The sequence below is a fragment of the Brassica napus genome, chromosome A10 (assembly GCF_020379485.1).
Source record: "Brassica napus cultivar Da-Ae chromosome A10, Da-Ae, whole genome shotgun sequence".
Classification (NCBI taxonomy): domain Eukaryota; kingdom Viridiplantae; phylum Streptophyta; class Magnoliopsida; order Brassicales; family Brassicaceae; genus Brassica; species Brassica napus.
Genome location: NC_063443.1, coordinates 8,180,073 through 8,191,030, shown reverse-complemented (window position 1 = coordinate 8,191,030; position 10,958 = coordinate 8,180,073). Strand labels below are relative to the sequence as shown.

The window sequence follows — 10,958 nt, the reverse complement described above, 5'->3', positions numbered from 1 at the left end:
TTTGAGAATGAGATTTGTTAATTATTGAATAACAACCAACAGATGTGGAGTCAATAACATCCAAAATGATAACACCATAAGAATCCACAAGTCTCCAATGAAGGTTTTGCAAAAGAAAAATCAAACTAAGGACTGGAGACAATAAGCTTGCAGATCCATCTTCATAATACTGTCATTGGGTTTCCTGGTAAGAAAGCAATTAGTCAAAAATTATCAAGACAAACGAGTAAAATCAAATAAACACAACACACATAGGGACCATAACAATAGCTTGGACCACAAATATATAAACCCATGTCAACCCAACCAACAACACAGAACACCTCTTCTTTAGACCAAAACACTTTTTTAGTAGTCAGTCATATAGATCATCAAAGTATATATAGATCATCAAAGTAGTCAAACTAACAATGCGTACATATACTTATATTACTATTATCATATATGAAACCTAGATGACATTGTTACTAAAATCTGAAATGTGAATAACTCCAGTATCAATTCTAAACTACATCAAACTATTCAATAGTAAAGCAAGAGAGTGTTTATGCTGAAAAGATTGTCATCGAACAAATTATCGTACACTGAAAAGAAATATAAGAAGAGAAATACCGTTGAGTTTCGTGGCACATATTTTCTCAAGTGGCTATCACGTAGTTGCAATGTGGCCATGCTGCCTTAAATCGCTTTTTAAATCTTTCCTGAACTTGTTGGTCCCAAAGTGTCCTAAAAATGAACTTCTTCTGGAAGATATTCCGACAATGGAGCTTGATAAGAAGTGCATTTTTAGGTTATTTTGGGACCAAGAAGTTCAGGAAAGATTCAAAAATGGATTTAATGCAGAGTGGCCACATTGCAACTACGTGATATCCACCTAAGAAAAGATGTGCCACGAAACTCAACAGTATTTCTCTTGCTTATTTCTCTTTTCAGTGGACGATAATTTGTTTAGTGACAATCTTTGCAGAATAAACACTCTCTTGCTTTAGTATTGAATAGTTTGTTGTAGTTTAGAATTGATACTGGAGTTATTTACATTTCAGATTGTGGTAACAATGTCATCTAGGTTTCATATATGATAATAACTGTAATATAAGTTTATTTACGTAGTGTTAGTTTAACTACTTTGATGATCTATATGACTAACTGCTTAAAAGTGTTTTGGTCTGAAGAAGAGGTGTTATGTGTTGTTGGTTGGGTTGACATTTGTTTATAATTATGTATCTGTGGTCCAAGCCATTGATTTGGTTGCTATGTATATTGTGTTTATTTGATTTTATTCGTCTGTCTTGATAATTTTTGACTAATTGCTTTCTTACATTGAAACCCAATGACAGTATTATGAAGATGGATCTACAAGCTTATTGTCTCCAGTCCTAAGTTTGATTTTTCTTTTGCAAAACCTTTATCAGAGACTTGTGGATTCTTAGTTTTTATCATTTTGGATGTTATTGACTCCACATCTGTTGGTTGTTATTTTATAACTAACCAATCTCATTCTCGAATATCTTTTCTTTACTGATTTTTTTTAATTCACAATTCTTAGCGCTCTATAAACAAAATTTCAAAGGGTTCAATGAAAATCTAACCAAAAGTCGCTCACCAATCAAAACAAAAGATACTCACTGCTCCTTATCGTGAAACTTGGTCACCAAGTTCTCCAAATTTTGGGGTAGAGATGAGGTAGCTATATGGGCAACTAGGTCAACGTTTACAACACGGTTCAAGTTTTATCCTATGTGCAGAGATCATAACAAAATTTATATTGCAATATTTAGGTTTCCATATACATTGTGGATTTCGATTAGCAAAGGGTATTAAATTTTGATATACATTGTTGAGCCCCCTTTGGAAGTAAGCACCGTTTCCAAAGTGACTTCGGATGTAGCTTTGCAGGATCATACCGTTGAGGTCGATTCCGAAATGTCCATTGGCTCCGATAATATTGTTTCTGATCAGGAGGATGGAGAGGTTGAGTCTGAAAAGGTGGAAAAGGAATTGTTATCGGGACAGCCGGACAGGTAGTGGTTGTGACCAAGACTCAAAGGTTGATAACTAGCTTGACTTGGTAGGAGAATCAAGGGTGTTGAGGGTCGAAGCAAATACCCATGTCGATAAGAAGAAGGCTGGCAATACAGTTCCTTCCTTGACTTGTGGTTCTTCAAAACTTGGTCTCTCCAAGGAAGAAGCCAATGGGAATCATAGTGTTCGTATTGGTGAAACGGGTGGGTCGGGTGCTACTAAGGGTGACACCAAAATGTAAACTCATGCTCCATCATGATAAAGCTATGCCTTCCTTAAAATGGTTTATGTTGGTAACGATATATTTGATTATCTATTTTATTGATTGGACATTTGGCATCTTTCAAAACTCTATATTTTTATTTTGCAAGCCTATCTTTTGGTTTGGTTTCGGTCATTTAAACTTTCACCTTTGTTATTCTCATTCGCTTGAGTTTCTTATTTCTATGAAAGGTTGAGACACTAAGTAAATGAAATTTTAAATTTATTTCAAGTGAAAAGTATTTCACAAAACAGTAAAAGTATTTAAAGAAAATACCTACATCATCTTATAGATTGTACTAGACAAAAATTAGTGCAAAAGAGATAAATATATAGTAAACAATAAGTTTACAAAATACTTGGTATAACCAGTAGACCATTTTGGTTCAGTAATGATGCAGATAGACATTTAGAGATTTATGTGAATAATCATTGAAGAGCCAAAAGACTCTTTTGAATAATTTGACATATGTTCATTGCTTAAAAGATAAAATGGTAATACGGTTTTCACCATCTAAATGAAATTATTGACATAAATAGAAGAGATGTTGGTGGATTGATCACCCACTATGCATCTTTATAATATTGGTGAATTCATGTCTTAAGTATATGACATGTTCACTGAAACAAGTATTGAACATTTGAATAACATAATTCGCGTTAAGCCAATAAGTTATAAATAGTTCTCCCATCACTGGTTTTGGGCCAGAAACCAAACATTCCCATCGAAGAATTTCAAATGTGCAATACGCAATTTTTGTTGCTCCACCATATAGCTTTAAGATGAGTTTTCTAATGAGTTGGGAATATATGTTGGATATGAATCTCCATTCATACTTAAGAATTTAGAGCCATCCCCAAAGGATATAAATAAGGCTCGATTCAAATGCTTAAATTTACTTTCTTGTTTAAATATTAGTTTAATGGATTTTACGGTAAAATCTACTAGAGAAGCCTATTCGAGAAGTCTGCTAATGAAATCTTCAGATCTGAAAAAACTTTCATATCTAAACATATTTAAAATGGTTTTAAACGGAGAAGAATTTCGAAAATAGAATTTTTAAGTTTAAATAAAAAGAAACAAATACAGTAATTTTAATTTATAGTTTTCTTTGATTCTAGAAAAATATTTATTTTGAAAGTATAAAATTTTAAAATGAAATAATAATAAAATTTATATAATCACAATGAATATGGTTTTATATATTTTTATTTTCACACACACAAAAATATAAAAAAATTTAAAGATATATAACTTACTTCTTAGAGACAAAGATAAACTATGAAAAATACAAATTTAATTTTAAATAATAAGAAAATGATTAAATTAAGTTAAAACTATAATTTTATTTGAATTTAACACACAAAACACAAATATAATGGTGAAAATAATATCTTTCCCATTAAGGTAGTTTACATACTAGTGCATTACAGTTTTAGCAAACTTTTCAAAAAGTCTCCCAACTCTAAATTTTCTTTTCGTTTCAGAAAACTTATTAATAAGTAGGTATGCTAGTGCATAACTTCTTGAGAGATTTTTTATAAAAAAAATTTATATCCCTGAACCCTAAAAACAAATAGTTTAACTAGATAAATAAATATTTTACTCAACATAAAATCAAGTAATAAATGTTTAATATATACAAAATAAAACATTTATATGTCAAATTTTAATTACGATAAATAAAAATCTAACCCTAAAAAGTACCATCTTTACTTGAACATATGTTACCAAAACCTAACCAATAGACAATCATGATTTAGGATTTATATCATCTATATCAATTTTATTAAGTTTAAATTCACATGATTTAGAATTATTTATATTTACTTGATTTTAATTTATTTTCCATCAATTTTTTTGAAATTTGTTTTATAAATTAATTTTAAAATTATATACATGAGTATGTTTTGAGAAATATTCTCTTAGAAGATGTTCTTATCTTGAGAAAACTTCCCATGGTTATAGTTAGGGTATACTGTTTTTCTTTTGTTTAGTCATAAAGTATAGTTGTAATTTTACTATCGACTAGGTACTTTTGCATATGATTTATTATTTTTTTCTTTGACAACATATGATTTAATTTGAGTTATATATTTGCATTCAAAATTTAAATTTTAGGTTATGTTTGCAAGCATTTTGTGTATATTTTTATTATATAGAAATAAAATAAATATTAATAAAGACATTAGACGCAATAATTTCAGTTCCTTAAATATTATTTTTAAATTAATTTAACGTGATGATTTATTAAATAATATTAGAGGATGAAATAAAGCACGCACCATTCTTTTCTTTTCTTTTTTCCTGTAACAAGCACGAACCACTCATTTCTTATTAAAATTACCATTGTTATTTTAGTTTCCTTTTTAAGACCACTTTAGTACCGACAAAAAAAGGATGTGCCAATTGCTTTTGTGAATGTTTATTAATATTTTAAAGTAGTTGCCTTTTTAAGACCATCTTTTTATACCAACAAAAAAGGGAAGAACCATTTATTGCTTTTGTGAGTTTTATTTTTCTATCTTTTCATCACACTGAATTGAGAGATATATGATCACTCAACAATAAAGATAATAGGTTGTTGTTTAAGATTTCGCAGATGCAAATATTTTAAAACAAAAGATATATTAGTTATACAATACAATAAATTTTGAATAATAATTAGAACTATTTAACTTTTATCTTAATTCTAAATTGTTTAAAAATCAATAATCTCAATATATTTTAGATCTTTTGTGATATTTCAATAACTTTAATCTAAATCGCTAAAATATGTCTTTTACATAGTTTTATCAAATGATTAACAAACTGAACTGAAAATATATATTAAATAGCTTTATAATCATTACATTATCTTATCTACCAGTTCATTTAATTTTGATGTAAAGTAATTATTAGTCATAAAATTTCAATAAGTTCTTTTCTACAATACAAACCATATAATCAGTTAGCCAAAAAAGTCTATCTTAGGACTCCTTTTTAGTCACCACATTCTGAATTTACTATGTTATGGTGTATTTGACTTAGATACATAACATTTCATAATTGCAAAGCTTTTACATGTTTCAATGAATGTAATCCGTCAAATCTTTAAAGCTTATATATTAAGTGACTTATATATACATATATTCTTTGTTGTACATTGCAGTGATCACACATTTATGCCGATATGTAATTATCACATTACTTTGACTTTTTTCTAACTAAATCATAACATTTTTCTATTGCAATGTTTTCATTTTTCTCCGATTTTTTTAGTTTTACTACTTATATATATCCGGTCGATTTTTTAATTTTTTCCTTTGTAGAAACTATATTTAGAAATTCTCTAATTCAAAGTTGTTGGATAGTCTTTCTAGTTAGCAATACAAAATAAATAGCTCTAATTCAACTCATGATTCTTCTTTGAGAAAATAAACATTTTTGTGTTCTTTTTCTTTATAAAATAGAAACTCAACTATTGAAAATTCTATTTTTATTTCTCGAGGTCTGTCAATTTGTATATTTAATTGTTGTGCATCGAGTTCATATAACTGTTATAATATATTTATAGTGGGTCAATATAAAAAAAATGTTATGAGGATTAAGTCATTTAGTTAGCTGAATATATTATTTTATTGTAGTATTTATTGATGTAAATATAGTTATGTTTTATTCTATAATTTTTTTGTGTATTCTAAGTTTCTATAATATAATCTACAAAATCATTTTATCTATAATTATATATATTTAAGTTTTATTTGAAATTTCTAATATTTGTTTATCTATGATTAGTTCTATTTTTCATTTAATTATATTATAAAATACTATCAACCAATCTATTCAAGAGAACTAATTTGAAATTTCACTTATGAACAATACGTAAAGAATAGTCATTTAAGTGACTTCTCTTTTAATATTATTGATTGATATGTGATATAATTTCACATGATTTATAAATCCTTGTAATTATTATAAAATTATAAATAGATATATAAGCCTAATTTTATAATATTTTAAAACTAATGATTTAACTTGCAAATAATTTATAAAATGCAATAAATGATTTATCTTATAAATAATTTAGTTATTTATATCGATTTATATAAATGGTTTATATTTATTATTTATATAATTTATAAATATATAAAAATAATTGATCTAACATTATTACTTTCTATAATTTTGACATTTGGTTACTATAATTCATTATTTGTAATATTATTTAGAATATTTTGTAAGTGATATTAATTGCTTTAAGACTTATTTTTTATTCTAAATCTAATTAAAATAAATAAAATTAAAAAATTATCGACCAACGATTTAACAAGTAAGTAAAATTAACTTAATTGACTTCTTAATTATTATATAGGAGGATATGATTGTTTTTGGAGAAATTCTTGGGTTCACCCCTAAAAGGACTTGAAGTAAAGAGTGAAACTGTAAAGTAAGGACTTAGAAGTCAAGCGCTTTTTAGATTGTTTGCTAACAGATGGTTCCCAAAGGAACATGGTGAAGTCATCAGAACCTGAGACTAATATTTCAGGGGAATCCCCTTTTGCTTGGTTGTATCTTTCAAGCGCCTTTTACCAAGAGAGAGAGAGAGAGAGAGAGATCAGAATCAGGGTATAAGGAAGAGATTGATCTCAAGAGTAGAGTGGAGTGGAGTGAGAAGGTTTACCTTTTTCATTTCTTCATTTGGAGGATATTGTCTTCCAGTGTGGTCAAAAGCTCCTGTTCTAAGAACATACTCTGCTCAATGCAAGAGAGTTAACCCAATGCCCATGCCCCTAAAGTAAACAGAAGAAGCAGAACATGAAATAAACACAATATAGTACTGTAATCACATTGGTAATGTGCATAAGGTCTCTAGCGATAGTAGGCATTAAAGGAATGCATCTGACACCTATGCAGACGGCAGAATAACAATGATGAGAACTAATTCCAAATAGATCTAAAAGTTTACCTTCAACTCACGAATGAGCTTCCCCTGTACATTACATTACATCACATATTAGAAACATACCCTGTATAGATAATTCCGTCTCCGCCCCACTTGACACAAGTCACAGCAAGTGTATGTCCACTGAGACAAATCAAAGATTTCTTCAGTGTAACATCCCAAATCCTTGCATCCCCATCTTTGCTAGAAGTTACAAATCGACGGCATGGAGAACTAAGGTGGACTGGTTCCCACGAGATACCAGTGATCCATTTCTTGCGACCCTAAAAACAACGTAAAGATCAAATGTTAATAATTAGTAACAAACCAAAACAACGTATGCACATTAATAACTAAAGAAGACATTACTGTGAGTGGATTTCCGTCTAGCTCTCCTTTCTTTGGATTCCAACAACAGAGTTCACCTGACTTACTACCACTCACGAGATGCTTACCATCCGGAGACCAAGCAATTGAGAGAACCCAATTCTTGTGTCCTGAAATGATTAGAGGAGGAGGTTAGGATGCACTATTATGACGCATCTAAAGGAAGATGGTGAGGAAGTTTTCGAACCTTTGCAAGTAAACAAAGGAGTTTCAGTGTTGAGATCCCAAAGCCTGACAGTAGTATCACCTGAGACACTTGCTAACTGCTTACCGTCAGGACTAAACGAAACACATAGAACAGCTTCCGCGTGACCTATAAGTTAAAACAAATTAACACACAGTTATATCTCTTAACTGATAACAATTAATGAGACTAAAAGAAGAAAAAAAAAAACAGAACAAGAAGTATGATGAGACATACCAGCAATTGTTTGTGAGCAACGGTTAACCGGACGAATACGGAACACAGCTTGTTGTTGCTAAACAATCGTCAAAACCTTCTCCACAGACACTGAAACACACACACATGTTTGATCGGAAAACGGTGATAAAGAGATGTGGGTTTAACAAAGACGTTTTATTATGGTCGGAAAAGACGTTCAGTCGGTTACAAGAGAAGTAAAGAGAATGCGACAGAAGAGAAGCCGGCAACTCGATGAGTTACCGGAAAAGTACAGATACCGGCAAGATGAAGCAAAGGTGAAAACCCTAATCTAGCCGCCAAGTGTTAGTCAGATGATTTCGGATCCTCTTCTCGTTTCTCTTCCTTCTCCTTATATAGCCCTCTGATGTGTCGTTCTTGACCTAGCTTAAGTCGTCTTCGTGGGCCTTCCTTATTGGGCCGAGAGGCCCGCATTCGTCCGAGCGGTCGCCGAGCTGTGTGCCTCTTAGTCGGCGTCGCTCGACTCGAGATACTGTAGAGGCAAGCCGAGTAATCAACCGGTTTAAGCCGACTCTTCGAGCCATCGCTTTCCTTGGTCTGGGCCAGGCCTTCTATTCCTTGGGCCTTGTGGGATGATTAAATCCATCCTCTACAGTAAGTCCCCCCAGTCCATCAGTGAGCGAAGAGTCGACAAGCTCATGATGGATTCTGGAACTCGAAGGTTCAAAGGAACAGAAGTCCTGTCGGGAGATCGAAATGATAGGTCGATGAGTCGCGGGGAAGGCTGCGGCAATGCCTTCTCTCGGAGTCGTTGAGTCGCAGGCTCCCAGATTTTGATCGGTAAATCCTGGCTAATTTACCGGTTTAACCGATCTTAGGATAACCGTTTGGTTAATTAAGATAAGAAGCCGGAAAGTCGCGGGAGTCGATGGGGTTTTTGGGGGAAACTCGAGGCCCGTTTAGGCCCATTTAGGCTTAATTATGATACCTCGAATCTTTCCCCCTTTTTCCCTTCATGAGTATCTCGGGGAGTTGAAACGCCGCGAGGGTCTGCTGGGTATTTAGGGGGAATTTCGAGGCCCATTCAGGCCCGAATAGACCTAATGATGATGCCTCGAACTCCTCCCTCTCTTCTCCTTATAAATATGCGGATCCCCTTTCATTTCTTTAAGTTTCCTCCGCGAGCAAAGGTACTTTCTCTCTCCTTCCTTTATCTCTCTAAGTGTTGTAGCCTTCGTTCGACGCGATCTTCACTATGTCATCGGTTCCGAGATTATCGAGGCAACAGAAAGGAAAATCGGTTGCAGCGACGTCGACGCCGGCAAGGAATCCCGACGGAGGTCGTCTCGGGGATCTTGAATCTACCCACCATGCGGCGATGATGGATACCGCCAATTTGTCTCGTTCCCAAAGGCTCCTGGTCGCAGATGCTACGAGGCTTGCGAGGGAAGGGAATGAGAACGTCGCTGTTAGAGACGCGACGGAGTGCGCGAGAGACGGGCAGAGCGGGGCGATGCCTGTCGACTCGGTTACTTTGAGGGCTCGCCCTATGGAGGGCGATCCTCCTGAAAATGACGATCCCGAAGCTGAGTTAGTCCCGACGACCTTCTATCCCGACGGGATTTTCGAGGAGCTTCCGAGGCTTCTACCCGACCTGCTTCGCCCTGCCTTCGTGGCTGGTCAAGACTGGGAGGGCGTAGAAGAGACTAAATCGACCCCGAGGAGTGTGAAGAAGATTCTTCGATCCAAGGGCGCTACAGGCGTAACCTTCCTTATCCCTACGAAGGAGCAGAGACCTTGGTCTCCTCCGATCGGATATCAGACGGTATATGAGTCTTACTTCCAGGAGGACACTCGCTGTTGGTTCCCGATCCCGCGATTAATCACTGCGTACGCTAGGCGGCGAGACATCGCGATTAGCCAACTATTGAATGGCTCGCTGCGACTGGCCGTCACCTTATCGGTTTTAGCGGAACAGATCGATATGCCGATGAGCGTCAGATCTTTCGAGGAGATGACCTCGATAACCGACATGAAGGACGGGACCTACTCGGTGAAGATGCGACCAAACTGTAACGTATGCGCCGGCCATCCGAACAAGACGCATAATTGGCAGCGCTCTTACTTCTTTCTTAAATCCGACGACTCGGCTTTCGAGGAGCCTCCTCAGGAGGACTATCGGGTTCTTTGGAACCGTTCCTGTGGTAGAGTATCTTGTCGCGAACTGCGTCTGACTTTGTTGTTCTTAATGAGACTCTCCTTTTCTTTTGTTTGCAGTTGGCCATCCTACGTCTTCCGTCTATCCCGAGGATTTCCTGAAAAGCGTTCAAGCCGTCGCTTTGCTTAGAATCTACCGTTGGTCCGAGATCACCGTCGAGAAGACCTACGAGTTTAAAGATCGAATTGCTCGTAGTGCGTTCTCTCGCCGTTTCTGGTATTCTCTTTGGCCGTATGGTTTACTCACCGCGTGCTGACATCTTTGCCTTGTGTTTTCAGGAGAGTGGAGATCAGATCTTCCGACAGCTCTTCCTATTCGCAAGAAGAGACTAGAAATTTTCCCGAGAGATATCCAGAAGCAAGTCACCGAGGCAAAGAGAATGGGGACTCTTCCAGACTTAAGCGCGATGCTAGCTGCTCAACTGGGACTGGCTAGCGGGGGCGGGCCCTCGACGGCCGTCCCTCGTGCTGACGAGGTTCCTCCTTCCGATGCTGCAAATACTGGAAAAGGTAGGAAGAGGAAGAGGGGTAACTCGGGTGTCGAGGAGAGTGCTGGGGAGGCGAGTGGCGTCCCTCTTTCCGGTGATCCTCAGGGGAAGAAGAAAAGGAGGAAGAAGACCAAGAGGTCTGTTGAGGTTCAGTCAGAGGATCCCGAGGAGCCAACTGGAGCTGAGGAGGAGGAAGAAGAAACCCAACCTGAAGAGGAGGTTTCTGAGGCTGAAGTCTCGAGAGAGCGAGACGAAACGGGGGAAGCGGATGGATCT

General features: G+C 35.2%; 1 long non-coding RNA gene across 1 annotated transcript; it reads right to left on the bottom strand.

Moving 5' to 3' along the window:
• LOC125579135 lies at nucleotides 1-8,122 on the bottom strand. The gene is made up of 5 exons (XR_007317125.1): nucleotides 8,017-8,122; nucleotides 7,783-7,908; nucleotides 7,578-7,705; nucleotides 7,293-7,492; nucleotides 1-7,056 (listed from the first exon to the last, which is right to left on the bottom strand). It is a non-coding gene; the product is annotated as an uncharacterized LOC125579135 (long non-coding RNA).
• Nucleotides 8,123-10,958: the final 2,836 nt, after the last annotated feature.